Consider the following 18,905-nt stretch of genomic DNA (forward strand, 5'->3'; position numbering starts at 1 on the left):
TCTCACACTCCGTCCCATCGTCCATCTCTCCCACCCTCTTTCTCTCTCTCTCTATCCCTCCCATTCTCTCTCTCTCTCTCTCTCTCTCTCTCTCTCTCTCCCTCCCTCTCTCTCTAGACACACACACACATACACACACACACACACACACACAGCAAGCACAACCGCCACGTGAAAACATACGTCGTCTGATGGAAAGAAGTAAATAACGTAAACAACGTCTAGTACGTTTAGTGCTCTGCAGCTTGCAGAAACTATAAATGTGTCATAATTTGATTAGTTGTTCTAGAAAATCTGCTTTGATCTTGTATTTTATTTGAACGGGCAAGATGAGGGTGTTGCCTGTCATCAGTTGTATCTGTATTACGCCAAAGTCGCATATTTTTTATAATAAGTTGCTTGCAATGCATATCGTTGTGTTATGAATATGCGTTTTTTTCACTTCATTTTGCTCGGGCTTTCCTGCTATGTGATGTTTTCTTGCGTGTTCCATTGTAAATATTTCGTAATGTTCACGTAATAATATGATTCCACAATCTATACATAATTATATGTAAAAAGCATAAGGATTTTTAACCATTCAATCCAAGCGCGCACAAATTATTTATTTATTCAAGACAACCGATTTCAATAGCCTTAGCTGTCATCTTCGGATCAAAAGAATTTTTCTGTAGTAAAACGTCTTCATCTTACGCTGACCTCATGCACAAATTGCATGTACATGAGGTCAGCGTAAAATGAACCTGTTTTACTACCAAAAAAAAGGTTTAAGACTCGAAGATGACAGCTAAGATTGTTGAAACAGGTCAACTGCAAAAAATGTGTTGTGCGACCTTGGCTTTTGAATAGTTTTTAACAACTAAAACAGATCGCTCTTCAACACTTTCATAATGAGAAAATTCAACTATGTAACCAAATATTGCAGTTGTCATTTACATGCGAATACCATTTTTAACATACGTAACTAAACATACATAATGTTACTTGTAATTTGTAACAACTCTGTTAGCAGAAGAAAGAAATGTGTTTACGTAAGAGCACACTAGCAAAATTTTCAATTTTTAGATAGCCCTGTACGTTTAAAATAATGCCAGGATGTCTCGTTATATATGTGAAAATTTATATTTCTTCTAAGATACTTAGTAAGCTACTTTTTTCGGAATATATACGACTGATAGGCATTTTTTCGTGTCACTGGCTATGTGGTTTTGTTCTTTTAATTGTGTATTAATGGACCAGTTAGGTTCAGATGTTCTTTAAACCATGCTTTGAAATTTCGTCGAGTTCCTCCTATGAAAAATATTCTTGCATTTATCGTTGTTTCCCTTAAAAACACCTAAATGAGAAAATTTACGCTATTGTTCTACGTTACGACAAATCTGTAATCGCAATGTGTTCTGCGTCCTAGAGCCTATTATTACGTTGCTTTTCTGTACTGTAAGTCTCGTTTCACCTGAATTTTTTCCCTGATTTGCGTATGACAGTGAAATGCGTATGTTTTCTGTTATCTGTCCTTCTTAACGAACTGAAAATTTGAACATGTATAAAACTCTTCAATATATGTTGTGAGAAACTTATTATAAGAAGTAAGTGTCTTTTCTGTAATACAGATATTGCTGATGACGGCCAACGCCCGAAACATCCCCGGTGAAATATAATATTACCACAAAATAGCTACTTTCGAACAATTAACTAATAAATATGACCATTTACAGTAGAATTATAGAACCCAGAAGGGGAGAAAAAAGCGAGATGAAACTTTATGTGTTGAGAGGGTATGTGATGTTATTGCAGTGATTATAATATCGACTCAGATTTACAAAGAACTAATCAATATAAGACCGTTTATCACTTTGACGTAGCACCCCGTCTGACCTGGATATATGAGCTGCCTCGGTTGGAAAGGGTGTCTTAAAGCCGTTGCAACCCCGGCACGCCCACGACTGTTGTAACTGGTCCTCGATATCCTTGATACGGATAAATGAGGACGACATCCGAACTTGTTCCGTATGTGTTCAGTCGGGGACACGTCTGGGCATCTTTCTCTGAAAAAATGGTTCCAATGGCTCTCAGCACTAGGGGACTTTACATCTGTAGTCATCAGTTCCCTGGAACTTAGAACTACTTAAACCTAACTAACCTAAGGACATCACATACATCCATGTCCGAAGCAGGATTCAAACCGGCGACCGTAGCGGTCACGCGATTGTAGAATGAAGCGCCTAGATCCGCACGGCCACTCCGGCCGGCATCTTGTTGGACACGAGAGTACCTCAACATCAGGCGGATAGTTTGCAGAGACATGTGACATTGGTGGATGGGCATGTCTTGTTCAAAAATGGCACCATGATACAGAGCTCTGTCTTGTTGATAAATGGCAGCACGTTACCGTTTCGATAAGAGATAAGGACACAAGAATGCCCCACAAATATGGATACTACACTTTCGAACTGTGGTGGGTGCTGATGATTCTGAGGCACGAGTGTACACTTCTCTTTCATAGAAATCCTTTAACATCTGATAACATTCACACACCTTATATACACTGCCAGGCACTAAATAACGCCAGTGCATTCTGGATGCCTCTTTACCTGACCCAGTGATATTACACGCCCGCCGATGGTGTGTACATGTACCAGGTTACATTGGCACCCGACCGTGTCTTCCAGGTGCTTCAGTTATTTTGTCAGGCAATGTAGTATCATCCAGAGCAAGCCAGCCCAGGTGGGCGTGCGGTCTAACGCACGGCTTTCCGGGCGGGAAGGAGCGCCGGCCTTGGTACGAATCCGCAGGGTGGATTTGTCTGCGGCAAGTCTGCGGATGGCTTTTAGGCGGTTTTCCATTTGGTTCGGCAAATGTGGGCTGGTTCCCTTTATTCCGCCTCAGCTACACTATGTCAACGATTGCTGCGCAAACAAGTTCTTCACGTACGCGTCACCACCATTACTCTACCACGCAAACATAAGGGCTACACTCGTCAGGTTTGAGACGTTCCCTAGGGGGGTCCACCGGGAGCCGAACCGAAAAATAACCCTGGGTTCGGTGTGGGGCAGCGGAGGGGTGCAGTGGACTGCGGTAGTCGTTTAAATGATTCAAATGGCTCTGAGCACTATGGGGCTTAACTTCTGAGGTCATCAGTCCCCTAGAACTTAGAACTACTTAACTAACCTAAGGACATCACACACATCCATGCCCGAGGCAGGGTTCGAACCTGCGACCGTAGTGGTCGCGCGGTTCCAGACTTTAGCACCTAGAACCGCTCGGCCACTCTGGCCGGATGCTGTAGTCGTCGTGGGGTTACGGACCACTGCGGCTGCGGCGGGAACGGAGCCTCTCCGTCGTTTCTAGGTCCCCGGTTAACATAACATAACATAACGTAACATCATCCAGAGTTATATACCACCAATTTAGCAAACGTTATCTCCACTAAACAACCCATTAGAACGCCGACAGTCTTACCAGATGTATCTCAGTTGTAAACTCGATAATGATATTATTCACAATGATCGTTACTCGGAGATTAACAGAGAACTTACGAAATTTGTCAGTGGATAGGAACGGTAAATTATTTAAATACTTGATGAACCATCCGAAAACATTTTACAGTCGATCGTATGAGCCGCGCGGGATTAGCCGAGCGGTCTAGGCGCTGCAGTCATGGACTGGGCGGCTGGTGCCGGCGGAGTTTCGAGTCCTCCTTCGGGCATGTGTGTGTGTGTGTGTGTTTGTCCTTAGGATAATTTAGCTTAAGTAGTGTGTACGCTTATGGACTGATGACCTTAGCAGTTAAGTCCCATAATACTTCACACACATTTGAACATTTTTCAATCACATGAGTATATGAAATGCGACGTCTTAATATATTCATTCTAATTAAAATACAGATTCTTCAATAAAGAGAAATGTTTGTAGAACAAGTTAAATGAATACAATCTATTTTTTGTATTCGTTGTAATAACCTATCGCTTCCTATGTTTCATTTCGGATAACTTCTAAATTTCAAAGAGTCGATACGGTATATGAAAACTGTTTGACTGATGTGGCCTTACAATCTTTCTTGATATCAACTGAAAATATACGCTTGTGTTAGTGGAACTGTGGAGGTAGAGTCCAATAAATCCAGAACCGTCCACGTTAGCATTTTGTAGTCCTATATGAAGTAATCGATTCCAGGGAGTTTGATTCCGATTTTTTCTGTTTTTCTTTTTTTTTTAATAAAAATGACACAGTGGTGGCGCAGTGCATTGCCTGGGGTGGAGTAAAATAGTCCCACACAGGGGCCCAGAGCGTTTGTGAGGACATTTATTAACTTTGGCAAGACTGAGGTCCGTGACAATTATGCAATATCTCCCTTAATCGCTGACTGGGCGCACGATTTCCTGTAAACCGTTTGAGCTATGCTGACGTTTCAGTCCTCACAAGAATCCAGTGACGTCTCCGGTTATGCTGACTTCCGCCTTATAGTTCTCAGCAGCACATTTTATGTGCGTTCTTCATGTTAACTTTTGATCGATTAGGAATCCCAGAGAGGTGACAGCTGTCTTCTGAGAGAAGAGGCATGTGCCGAGAACATTGTCCTATGAACTTGTGTTACGTCAGAAAAATTGTGCCAGACCGGAATTCGAACAGCGGTTTTGGCTTATTGTTAGCACTAGGCATAACTGTTTAGCGATCTCAGCACGTATTCAAGCCTGACTTCAACATTTATTGTCACAGATGTTCCACCTACCACCATACTGTCCCCTACTTGGCATCTGCGAATAAAATCATTGGATGAACGGAAGTGTGGACGACTGCGGCTTACCCTGGAACAAAGGATGTACAGCTCAACTAAAAATAAACATAGCCTAAGGGCCATAGCTTTTTAATGCATGACGATACATTAAGAAGAGGATGCAAAAAAATGATATATGTTCTTCGTTTTTTCTTGGAGTTCTATATCACTTATCTGATGTGAGGAAAAAAAGGGAGTCGATGTGAAACACACAGGATACAGGATTAGAGTCAGGGTTTAATATAGCTTTGAAAGACAAACGGTCAAATTTGGCAGAAGGAATAGATAATATTCAATCAGAATTTCTAAAATAATTGGGGGACTAGCAACCAAACGAGAATTCAAGTTGGTGTGTGGAATTGACTATACTGGAGATGTAACATCAGCATATCGGAAAAAATATCTTCCTCATATCCAAGATGTTACTCTAGGTGGGTGTAAAAAACTGGAAAATACAGAATGCGAAAATGAAGATTTTACCCTGTCTGACTGCCGCCTGAAGCAGATCATAGGATCTCTTAATGGTGATATTATCTCCTCTTTATTGCTCTTTAACATATAAATTACAGCATAAACTTAAATTAATGATTACGGGAACTAGTAATTACAAAATGATAAATGATGTTTCTTCTTATACATTTATTCTAGATTAAAACCTCTTTATATCTTACAAAAGTTTATATATCAATATTCAGTGGACATACAGAGATACAAAAAAATTTTCCAACTAATACGATTGATTAATTGCCCAAATGTGCTCCCTTTTATGGCTACTGTAAATAACGCGAGATGACTGACGTCATCCACGTACCAAATACTACGAGACACTACTTTCAAAGATGTTCTACACTGGTGTGGAACCTCAGTGGAAATAAAATTTACATGATCACAGCTGTTTATCATTATAGCCCTCACGAACTGAAGCAATTAGCAATATCGCCGTATGTACTGCGTCCGGTGCGTGTGAGAGATGGTTCCCGTACACGTATGCGACGGCGGAAGAACTCCAGCCACAAAATATAAAAAAACACTCATTCAAACACTATCACGGTACATGACGGTCCTCTGACTAGTATAATCTAATACTGTGTTCTACTGACGCGTAACGCAAACTCCCAGCCACAAGGACGGATTTCAGATAAGGTCTCAGTGTGAGTACAGGCAGAAGAAGTGCTCTCAATCACTGAACGCTGCATACTCAATGACGATTCCCTACCCGGAAGCGAAATCCAGAATCGTATAAGTTAGCAACAGTACAGTGCCTAACCGTTCTAACTATGAAATGTTCTGAGAGCAAAGACAGAAAGTCCGTCTCCAGCAACAAAGCAGATACGGAGCAACCGTCAGACACAAGCACTCAAAACAGAGGACAACTTTCCCTCCACCGCTGGCTTCCCAGAAAAGCTCGGCTCCCCTCCCTCCTAACTGCAGAAGGCGAATCATATTTTCGGGACAACGGAATATTCTCTCTCTCTACAGATTCTTCTGAACACCGATCAACCATATTTTAGGCTTTTGTCTTCCAGTGCGGAAAGTTTGCGAGGAAATACCTACACCCGTTAATTGGGAACTCATACAATGGTATGCTTCTCAGAGTAAAAATCCTCGGAAACAAACCAGCCCGTGTGATTTGTGAGGTAACGCTTCCTCGTTCCTGTCTGTTGCGTCAAAGATTTTCAGAGTTTCTGAAATACTATTCGGTTATCCTTTTGGCCCCGCTACAAAACCGGCCAGCAGCCGCTCTATCGTGCTTCAGCGCTCAGGTGGTCCGACCGTCCATCTTGGCTACTTCCTATGTTTAGCAGGACCAACAACACATCTGTGCGGGCTTTTCCACCCAGGGTTTGAGTTACGCCTGCCGTTTCATTTCCAATGGCGTTCCAACCTCTACTAGTGTAGGCAATCATTCATTGCGCCGTTTTGATAATAAAGACACTCTGTCACCTTTCATGCAATACGCGTTAACAACTATTTACAAGGTGTACGTGACAATGTCAGTCTTCTTTAAACATTCATATATACGATGTACAACCTATCAATTGATACCTAATTCCGGTTGCAAATCACGGCATAGTATGTAGATAAGTGCTTGTAAGGTGCGAAATTATAGCCACCTTACACATAATCCTGAGGACAGCAATGGCAGATAAATGCGATATGTATCTCACAGCAAGCTTAATAACTCATGCATCGAAAACCCGACCAAAAATAACACATAAGAAGGTAAAAGAAAATTTAGAAGCTGTAAGATAGCTATTGGAAACATGGAGGCGCCAGAGATGCATTTGTGCCCGGCGCTTGATAAAGAGAGCAAGACTTAAGATATTAAAACACGTTCTACATGCTCATAGCATTACTTGAACTACAAAAAGCGTTTGGATGTGTAATACGGTGCAAGGTATTCGAAGATCTGAGAAAAATACGTGTAAGCTACAGGAAAAGACGTATAATACACAATGTGTACAAGAATCAATACGGGGCAAGAATAAATTCAAAATGGCTCTGAGCACTATGGGAATTAACATCTATGGTCATCAGTCCCCTAGAACTTAGAACTACTTAAACCTAACTAACCTAAGGACAACACACAACACCCAGCCATCACGAGGCAGAGAAAATCCCTGGCCCCGCCGGGAATCGAACCCGGGAACCCGGGAAGAATAAATTGCTCGGATTAAAAACAATATAAGATAGGCATGTAGTCAGTCTCCCCAGCTCTCACTGAAGAAGCAATGACGGTAATAAAAAAGATGTTCAAGAGTGGGAGTAAAATTCCCTGTGAAAAGATTTCAGTATAGAGATGGGACCCCTCCACGCCCGCACCAACGTGGTGACCAAACCAAAAGTTCTACTGTCACCTCCGTAAACATGTTAGTTACCCAGTAAGTGGACCGCAGGGTGCTCGGCTGTGATGTTATTCGTGCATCTGGGTAAGACTACGCATTTACACGGTCGATCAGGTGATAGATAGTAGACGAAACGCGAGTGAGGGTAGCAGAGGGAAAAAAGTGCCAAGGCTCGTGCCGTGGGAAAAAAACCTCTACGACAGTGGGATAGGTAGTAAGAGCACTAGTGGCTTACTAGCTTCGATAGTTCATGCAAGGTTGGATTTGTTAGTATGGGTATCATGCATCATTACCGTTGCAAGCGATGGCGATGCATCCCAGTTGCTGCAGCCGCTGCACTCCTGGAACAATCAAGATCGTTATAGAGTAGTGGGAGATCGGCCGTAGATCATCTCACTGTGTGGGGGATGTGTGGAGCTTGTCTGCATGCAGTGTACGGTACGGCTTCCCTGCGTGGTGCCAGTTATTCGGCAGTGTATTCCAGCTGGATATCCAGTAATGGCGTCTGATTAACATGGGCTCGCCTGTTTCGTTATGTTTGCATATGCTTGGCCATAGATGTTATGTCCTTGCAAGTATGACTTTTGGTCTTTTATGTTTCCATCTATGGTTGTGGTCGTAGTTCCCCCGATTCAGAATAAACGGATTCTGCGAATGTCTGGAGTTTCTGGATAGTCTTTTGGTGAGTTTGTGGATTACCTCCGTGAGAATCTCAAGTCGTTATTCCCGGTGAAGGTAGGCGATGCGTGTGTATCGTGGAGCATTGATTATGATTTTGAGTACTTTGTTTTGTATGAGCTGCAGACGGTGCAGGCGTGTGGGCGGAGTGTATCCGCAGACAGGAGCTGCGTACGTCATCAGGGGTCGGATAAGTGTCGTGTACATGGACCTCGACACCTTCTGTCCAGTGTGCTACGCCTGTTGAGCGTAGGGTAGAGCTGTTTGAGCCTCGCGCTAGCTCGGTTGGTCATGTGTTGTATGTGGTCCCCCCAGAGTAATTTCCGGTCCAGCCAGACACCTAGGTATTTGACTTCCTCCCGGAAACGTATTGGGCGTGCATGTAGAGTTAATGGTCTGCAGTATCGGTGTTTGCGCAGTTGCTTCGGTCTTCTAGTGAACAGAACGGCTTCGCACTTGTCGACGTTTACTCTAACACGCAATTTCTACAACCAATGCTCAGCCACACTGAGTGCAGTCTGTAGGCGTGACGTAATGTTTGATGGTTTCCAAACTCGCGCGAGGATGGCTGTGTCATCCGTGTAGATTGCCATCGTTGTGTTGTGTGTGGTTGGGAGATCGTTTATGTAGAGGTCAAACAGTAGGGGCCCTAGGATGCTTCCCTGGGGCACTCCCGTTTGTAAGGTGTCGTGTAGATTGTTTTCCCTGCACGTCAGTGTTGAAACTCCTGTCTGTGAGGTATGAGTGTATTAGACGCAGCAGCCCGTCGGGGAATCCCGCGTCGCTGAGTTTGCGAATGAGGCCGTTGTGCAATCGACGGTCGAAAGCCTTTTCGATGTCCAGGAACACCGCCCCTGCAGCTTTGTTTATGTTGAAGCCATGTGTTATATGTTCAACGACCCGTAAGAGTTGTTGTGTTGTGGAATGATGATTCCTGAAGCCGAATTGCTCCGGTCTCAGGATGTCATTTGTTATGCAGTGCCTAGTGATGCGTTTGAGAATCACCTTCTCAACAATCTTATTTAGCGAACTCAGAAAGCTGATGGGTCGGTAATTTTGTGGGAGGCTGTGGTCTTTCCCAGGCTTCCTGAACATCAGGACCTTGGCCATCTTCCAAAAGGCGGGGAAGTGTTGTTGTTTTAGTATGGCATTCGTTATGTGTGTTAGGTACTCAGTTGCTTTATCTGTGAACTCCTGGAGGACACAGTTTTGAATGCCATCATGACCAAGGGCTTTCCTAGCAGCGGAATGCATTATAGCCCAGGAGACTTCGGCTGTGCTAGCATGTCGAATGTTGTCGCGCGATGGTTGGGCTAGAATGCGTGTAACCTCTTGGACAGTAGCACGAGTGAACACTGGATCTGATGGTACCAGGTTCGGTGTGAATGATGCTGCGAATGTGCGGGGCTTTAGTTCTGCTTTCCCTTCCGCTGAGTATGCAGGTCCGGCAGGCCCTTGAAGCGTTGGGGTGTATATTCTCTCCCTGGTGAAGTATCGGGCTAGTTGCCACACGCCAGGTCGTGCGGTGTCCAGCCCTCCGAATTTTTGGTTCCTCTGTTGTGTTCTATGTGTTTGTATTTTATCGTGTATGATGCCCTGCAGCCTGTTAATGTGCCGTTTGAAGTACTGACGCCTGGTGCGCTGCCATTGTCTCCTGAGGCGATTCCTCATTCAGATTATGCCCAGGATTTCCTGGGGCAGGGCCGCACAGTGTTGTTGTGAGGTGCGTTCAGGTATGGTGCCTGTCATTGTGTCCTGGACGGCATAGGGAGGGTTTCTACTGCCTTGTCAGTTTGTGCTGTTTCATTAATTTGATAAGATTCGCTGATGATTCTCCTATTTTCAGTCAAACTGAAGAATTATTACAGGGCCAGTTGAATGGCATGAACACCAGAATGGGGACAGAACCGTAAAAAGAGGAAAATAATTAGGAGAAGCAGATATGAGATGGGATATGAACTTAAGATCAAAATTGGTAACTACAAATTTAATAAATTCTGCTATCTGGAAGCAAAACAGCAGATTACGGCCGAAGCAGACAGGGCATACAAATCCGATTAACGCGAACGAAGAGGGTATTCCTGGCGAAGAGAAGATTGCTAGTATCAAACGTCGCATTTAATCTCTCATTTAATCTAAGGAAGCAATTTCTGAGAATGTACTTTTCCGACACATCACTGTATGGCAGTGAATCACGGACTGAGGGAAAGGTGGGAGGGAAAAGAATGAAAGCGTTTGAGATACGACGTTAGCCAGGATTTTGAAGAAAGAAAATTACTAAAAACACCGAAAAAGAGAAGGAACATTATGACAGGACATGTGCAAAGATATCAAGGAATAACTTCCCTGTTACTAGAGGGAGCTGGAGAAGTTAGAAACTGTAGAGGAATAGAGAGGCTGCAATGTATCCAAGCCGGCCAGTGTGGCCGAGCGGTTGTAGGCGCTTCAGTCTGGAACCGCGCGACGGCTACGGTCGAAGGTTCGAATCCTGCCTCTAGCGTGGATGTGTGATGTCCTTAGGTTAGTTAGGTTTAAGTAGCTCTACATCTAGGGGAGTGACCACCTCAGATGTTGTGCCCCATAGTGTTCAGAGCCATTTGAACCATTTGGAATGTATCCAACAAATAATTGTGGACGTAAGTTGTAAGTGCTACTTCGAGATGAAGAGGTTGCTACAAGTTATGAATTCTTGAACCGAACCAGTCCTAAGACCGACGAATAAAATCATATACAAGTGTCTGCTGCTGTTGTTAGATTGGTTACTGCTGCTACAATGGCAGATTATCATGATTTATGAGAGTTTGAACTTGGTGTTACAGTCGGCGTACGAACGATGGAACACAAGTGGGAATTTTCCTGTACGACCGTTTCACGAGTGTAACGGGAATATCAGGAATCCGTTCCCCTGCTTAGCTGAATCGGCCTGTACGGTATCTCAGCGTGTTCGGTCAGAGGGTTACTTGCCCTCTGTCATAAAAGAAACTGTGTGAACGGATCAGCTATGAACTTGAACAGGTGGCATGGGACGTCCGCCACGAACAAATGAAACGAACAAAATGGGATCAACAAAAAAGACAGTGGTAACGTGCTTGCCTCTCATGTAGCAGGGGCTCGATTCCCGGATTGGTTGGAGATTTTCTCCGCCCTTGCACTGGTTGTTGTGTTGTCCTCATCATCATTTCACCCTCATCACCGCCATGCAAGTCGTCCAATGTGGCATCGACTGAAATAAGATTTGCACTCGGTAGCCGAGATTCCCCGATCGGGACTCTTGGCCAACAATGCATTTTGATCAGTTCATTTGTTATCAGGAAACCGGTGAAACATCAAATCTCAGACATCGCTGAGGCCGGAAAAAGACCCTACAAGAACGGGACCAACGGCGACTGAAGATACTCGTTCAATGTGACAGAACTGCAACCAATCCGCAAATTACTGTAGATTTGAATGCTGAACCCTCAGCAAGTGTCAGCGCGCGAACCATACGACGAAACATCATCGATATGAGTTTTCGGAGCCGAAGGCCCATTCGTGTGCCCCTACAGCACGAAACAAAGCTTTGCGCCTTGCTGGGGCCGTCAACACCGACATTGGACTGTTGATCGCTGGAAACATGATGCCTAGTCGGACGAGTCTCGTATCAAATTGTAGCGAGTGAACGGACGTGTACGGGTATGGAGCCTACCTCATTTATCCATGGACCTTGCATGTCAGCAGAGTACTGTTGAAGCTGGTGGAGGCTCTGCAATGGTGTGGGGCGTGTGTAGTTTTGTTATGCGACCACTGATACGTACGTAAGCATCCTATCTGATCACCTGCGTCCTTTCATACATGAAGATGGTATCTAATCTTTCGGATATGTTAGAAAGAACAGATACCATCCGTGACCATGCAGCTCTATTAGAATGAAATGATACCTAAATTATGACCTCAAGTGGCCGACAGGCGTTGATATACATCAATGGGGACAGTTGAAAATGTGTTCCCCGACCGGGACCCGAACACGGGATTTCCTGCTTACATGATCGACGCTCTATCCATCTGAGCCACCGAGGCCACAGAGGATAGTGCGACTGCAGGGATTTATCACTTGAACGCTCCCCGTGAGACCCACATTAACATTAATGTGCACATAGTATATTCGTTGTGCCCTTGTCCATTACACTCATTACTCGCGGCATACAATCTTACCAAGTCCTGTAACAGTTCGGGCAATGTGTGTGCATCGGCACAGAAGAAGAAGTTCAATGGCCGGTTAGCCTTAACTATATGAAGATGAAATCTTACGGGACTCGGTAAGATTGTCTGCAGAGAGTAATGAGTGTAATGGGCAGGAGCACTACGAATATACTGTTGTATGTAGGCTGTTTAGGTTTTCTTATTGGTAACGCCGCCGCCACGTAGCGCTCTGTATAAAAATCACTGGCTGTGCCGTGTGCAGTCTGTGGCTGGTTTGCATTGTTGTCTGCCATTGTAGTTTTGAGCAGCGGCAGCTGGATGCTAACAGAGCGTAGCGTTGCGCAGTTGGAGGTGAGCCGCCAGCAGTGGTGGACGTGGGGAGAGAGATGGCGGAGTTCTGTAATTTGTAAGACTGTATGTCATGAACTATCATATATATTTTGACTATTAAGGTAAATACACTGTTGGTTCTCTATTAAAATCTTTCATTTGGTAACTATACCTATCAGTAGTTAGTGCCTTCCGTAGTTTGAATCTTTTATTTAGCTGGCAGTAGTGGTGCTCGCTGTATTGCAGTAGTTCGAGTAACGAAGATATTTTGTGAGGTAAGTGATTTGTGAAAGGTATAGGTCAATGTTAGTCAGGGCCATTCTTTTGTAGGGATTATTGAAAGTCAGATTGCGTTGCGCTAAAAATATTGTGTGTCAGTTTAAGCACAGTCTTATATAAATTTTTCTAAGGGGACGTTTCACTGTGTGCACATTAAGTTGTTAATGTGGGTCTCACGGGGAGCGTGTAAGGGATAAATGCCCTGCCGCACTATCCTCTGTGCCCTCGGTGGCTCAGGTGGATAAAGCGTCTGCCATGTGAGCAGGTGATCCTGGGTTCGAGCTCCAGTCGGGGCACACATTTTCAGCTGTCGGCATCTTCGGGTCTTGATTTAATTATCATTTCAGCCATCCATACCCACTGTACATTCCGACGGACTTGGGTACTTCCAATAGGACAACGCGACACCCCACACATCCAGAATAGCTACAGAGTCATTCCAGGAACACTCTTCTGAGTTTAAACAATTCCGTTGGCCACCGAAATCCCCAGACATGAACATTATTAAGCATATCTGGGATGCCTTGCAACGTGATATTCAGAAGAGATGTTCACCCCCTCGTACAGCCCTGCAGGAGTCATGGCGTCATTTCCCACTAGCACTACTTCAGACATTAGTCGAGAACACGCCACGTCGAGTTGGGGCACTTCTGCGTGCTCTCGGGGGCCCTACACGATATTAGGCAGGTATCTCTTCAGTGTACATTACCCGTGTTCAAACAGATCTAGGTGCTAATCCATTTCACTCCATGCTGTATGAAGCGCAAGTGTAGCCAAAAGGGCGTTAGAATTGCGCGTTTTGTGTTCTGGAGGTCGGGAAATGAGTCATATACCCAACGTCTGGGACATAACCGCGTAAAAAAATTCGTATGTGCCAGGTTCGTAGAACTAGGTGGCCCAGAGCAGAAAACAGCGTTTTCACGTTCAGTACGACTGACCCAATGGTTTGAAGGATACTGATTTCAAAACGTGCGAATCCTCGTGGGGTCCTCCATCTTGCGACAAGATGTAATCCGTGAAGCCTCTGTCACGTTTTGGCACCGGCCATTGATCCCGTATGTTCAAGTTAATGTTTGTTGAGACATTTAGTTCAATGGAAGTAAATGGACTGTACAATTTTTGTGGTCCTATCGCTCAAAACACATTAACATTCGTTGTGTCGCTCTGATGTTCAGTTACACAAACAAGCTTTTCTGTAAACAACATGAAAAGTCATATCGGTTAACTTGACCTGCTCATGTGTCAGGTTCCTTCATTACACGTGTCACGAATTTTTCTTTGCTCATGGCATCCAGCACAGCAGTAGTCTAAGCTGTACGTTTATAGCTGTTCCTGTTTCATTTTCTGTAATTTTCTAATTAAATATTCCAACAGGACAACGCGACACCCCCACACGTCCAGAACTGCTACAGAGTGATTCCAGGAACACTCTTCTGAGTTTGAACAATCCCGTTGGTCACCCAATTCCCCACACATGAACATTATTAAACATATCTGGGATGCCTTGCAACGTGCAATGTTTTTGGCATTTGGCGGTGCTAAAGTACGTGCGTTGCCAAGGAAATGCATTGCATAAGTCGACGTCGTAGTGACACAAACTCAAATACACAGAATGATACCTGCACAAGATCCGCCAGCTTGAAGAAAAATGGGTCAAATGGCTCTGAGCACTATGGGACTTAACATCCATGGTCATCAGTCCCCTAGAACTTAGAACTACTTAAACCTAACTAACCTAAGGACAACACACAACACCCAGTCATCATGATGCAGAGAAAATCCCTAACCCCGCCGGGAATCGAACCCGGGAACCAGGACGCGGGCAGCGAGAACGCTACCGCAAGACCACGAGCTGCGGACAGCATCAAGAAACTCTTGACTTGTAATTACTGTGCTCTCAACTCACTGTCATTACTGAACGTCCGAAACTCTGAAATTCATTTTACATTTTCTGTAATTTCAATCGACGTATCGCTGTTGACGATGTAGTTATGGCCGTTTGCATTCTCTATATTCATTTTGAATTGTACTATGAAGAAATGAATTAAACTCAGCCAAATGACATGAAGGAATAGATGAATGTAGAAATACTGAAGACTTAACAACAAGAAATGATGTCAATGCGAACCGTGCTAGTTGCTGCCGCAAATGGTACGTTTTAATCTGTCACAATGAAAAGAAAAGAAATTCTTGCCTCATTTCAACCCCATCTTAGGTTTAGCTACTTTCCAAGGTTCTTTGTGGAGTTTGCTTAACAGTATTTTGTAAAATTTTACGCGTATATGCCGAAAAATAACACTGGATTCAATGTAGAAATCGTGAAAGATCTCACACGTCGTAATTCTTCTAGAATATTTTTATTTACCGAAGATATCTTGAGCACTTGTAACTCACGCCTGACAAGCCGTTCTTGTAAAATAGCGTAAAGGGAAAAATGAAACTCTAATTACTTCTGGTATCGATACGGGAATAACAAGGCTCCGTCCTCGACACAAATACCTTCAGCGCGACGTAGGGGCGACTGCAGGAAAGGCAAAGTGCGGCGCCCTTTGAAGCTGGATATTACAAAACGGATTATCCGAAACGCTCCTGGCAGCGACAACGTTATTAATGAAACGCAAACTTCTTATTCTTGCTGGCGATGTTTTAAACGATTACGTACCGTTCTGTTTCACGCAAAGATTTGTATGGAGAAGTTTAGTTGCAGCGTAATACCTTTTAAAATCTGTGCTTGCTGTTACAACATGGATAGGTAGTGTGAACGTAATTCCACGGATTATGTGCACTATTTGCTTTTTTTTTAAAAAAGTCCGACTATTAGGGAATAAAAACCTAAACCCCTCCCGAACAGGCCATGAAGGCCCAGCGGTATCGACCGACCGCCTTGTCATCCTCAACCCACAGGCGTCACAGGATGCGGATATGGAGGGGCATGTTGTTAGCACACCGCTCTCCCGGTCGTATGTCAGTTTCCGAGGCCGAAGAATAAGGGAATGCTGTTTGTTAAAACAATAATGTAAACTGAAGGCGGTAATCTTTAATTATTATTATTGAATCAGCTTGGGTACGATACGATGAAAACGTTTATATAACAAAGTACGGATCTATTTAGCAGTTACTTTTAAGATAACCTTTTAACACAACCACATACGTCACCACTGAGCCGACATATCTGCTGCGAAGAGTGCCTCATCCCACCTACCTAAAACTTTAAGTAAATGGACAGTACTTTTAACAATTTGGCTAAGTTCTTTGTGCTTTAATTGGCAGCTCTGCAACCATCACGAAACATAACAGGCAGCGAGAGATTTTTGCTTGTGATATTGTGTTCGACATCGTGTAACTTACAATTTATTTGAATTGCGAGACTTCAACAACTGAACCAGCAGTGAAATAATCAGAAGTTAGATTGTGTACATCGCTATACGTTAGTTTGTGGTCTGCCTGAACTGTGTCACCTGTGTTTGCTATTATATTATGTCTTCATGTGTTGTGTGTCAGAATCGTTAAAACGGATAAGTATGCAGTAAAATTCAAAAGAACTTTGACAGATAATCGTGATGGCGATGATGATATCGAATGGAAAGCGTGTAGCCGTACAAGAGCATCGTCTTCGTCAGCTTTTGACAATGAAATCAGTTACTATTTCTGGTTGTTGTTGTTTTTGTGGTCTTCAGTCCTGAGACTATTTTGATGCAGCTCTCCATCTACCCTACCCTGTGCAAGCTTCTTCATCTCCCAGTACTTACTGCATCTTACATCCTTCTGAATCTGCTTAGTGTATTCATGTTTTGGTCTCCCTCTACGATTTTTACCCTCCACGCTCCCCTCCAATGGTAAATTTGTGATCCCTTGATGCCTCAGAACATGTCCTACCAACCCTGAAACTTAGAACTAATTAAACCTAACTAACCTAGGGACATCACACACATCCATTCCCGAGGCACGATTCGAGCCTGCGACTGTAGCGCTCACGCGGTTCCAGACTGGAGCTCCTAGAACCGTCAAGTTGTGCCACAAACTCCTCCCCAATTCTATTCAGTACTTCCTCAATAGTTATGTGATTTACCCCTCTAATCTTCAGCATTCTTCTGTAGCACCACATTTCGAAAGCTTCTATTCTCTTCTTGTCCAAACTATTTATCGTCCATGTTTCACTTCCATACATGGCTACACTCCGTAGAAATACTTTCAGAAACGACTTTCTGACACTTGAATCTATACTCGATGTTAACAAATTTCTCTTCTTCAGAAACGTTCTCCTTGCCATTGCCAGTCTATATTTTATATCCTCTCTACTTCGACCATCATCAGTTATTTTGCTCCCCAAATAGCAAAACTCCTTTCCTACTTTAAGCGTCTCATTTTCTAATCTAATTCGCTCAACATCACCTGACTTAATTCGACTACATTCCATTATCCTCGTTTTGATTTTGTTCATGTTCATGTTATATCCTCCTTGCTGGTAGTTCCACGAAAAATGTAACCGACAGTGGATGTAGCAGCCTGAGGGGCAAGACTTTCTCAGAAAAACTGGGAAAACACACACACGGATTCAGAATGATGAAAAAGATGTAAGAGTTTATTGGCTTTGTGTTGGTCTATGCTCGGAAACAACAGATTGCCTCCAAAAACTGTTACTGCGAACAAGGATTCCTATAATGCAATCGTTCAAATGGCTCTGAGCACTATGGGACTTAATATCTGTGGTCATCAGTCCCCTAGAACTTAGAACTACTTAAACCTAACTAACCTAAGGACATCACACACATCCATGTCCGAGGCAGGATTCGAACCTGCGACCGTAGCGGTCACGTGGTTCCAGACTGGAGCTCCGAGAACCGCACGGCCACACCGGTCGGCAATGCAATCGTAAAATACGGCTTTAAGAACTGGTCCGTTGCTCTAAAACGATTCATATCTCATGAAAAAAGTAATCTGCATATGTGTTCAGTTACTACAGATAATTCTACGAAAAAGGAAATAAATAATCTGCCACAATGGAAAAGTTTTACTTCAGTATTGTTCTCTATTTGCCAATATTGGACTTACGTACTCATGTTGATTTACCTTCTAATGTTGCCAGTTTTCTGAAATTACTTTCTGAGCGCGTAAGCAAAATGAAACTACGGCTCAATCAGACTCGTTACAGGTGGATGTCTCATGACACAATTAATGGAATTGCAACATTGATAACCACTTTTCAGAGAATTTTGAGCCAACAAATAAAAGAATATAATTTATATGCATTAATACTGGACGAGACAACCAATATACCATTTAGAGAGTAGATGTCTGTTTCTTTTCGTACTGTTGACTATAATGTTTAGTGTGCTACAGTTGTTTTGTGGTTTTTATGTGGTCCAGTGAACTGATTGAGATACCCTGTCTAAAGCTTTGAAGGATATATTATCAAGATATTCTATTTCTGTGAACAATTGTCGAGGGCAGTGTAATGGCGGCGAGTCAAACGTTAGCGGTTGTCTGCAAGGATTACAGTCACGGATAACAGAAATTGAACACAGACCAATTTACATTTAGTGCTTGGTTCATTCTCTATATTTAGTTTTTCAGGACTCATTTAATAACATTCCAGTAATAAGAGATATTATGGCAGTTCTTAAAGATTTGATTTCATTTATTAATGTTTCCCCCCAAGAGGCTAGGAAAATTCGGAAATCTTAAACAATTGCTTTCAGATTCTCATCTCACTGAAGCAGGTCAAGGTTTAAGATCGGTGTGTGCAACGAAACGGTACATGCGTGTCGTATCTATATTGTGCATAGACAATAATTATGAAGTTCTTTTGCAATTTCTTA

This window comes from Schistocerca gregaria, chromosome 6, assembly GCF_023897955.1.
Source record: "Schistocerca gregaria isolate iqSchGreg1 chromosome 6, iqSchGreg1.2, whole genome shotgun sequence".
In the NCBI taxonomy this organism is placed as follows: domain Eukaryota; kingdom Metazoa; phylum Arthropoda; class Insecta; order Orthoptera; family Acrididae; genus Schistocerca; species Schistocerca gregaria.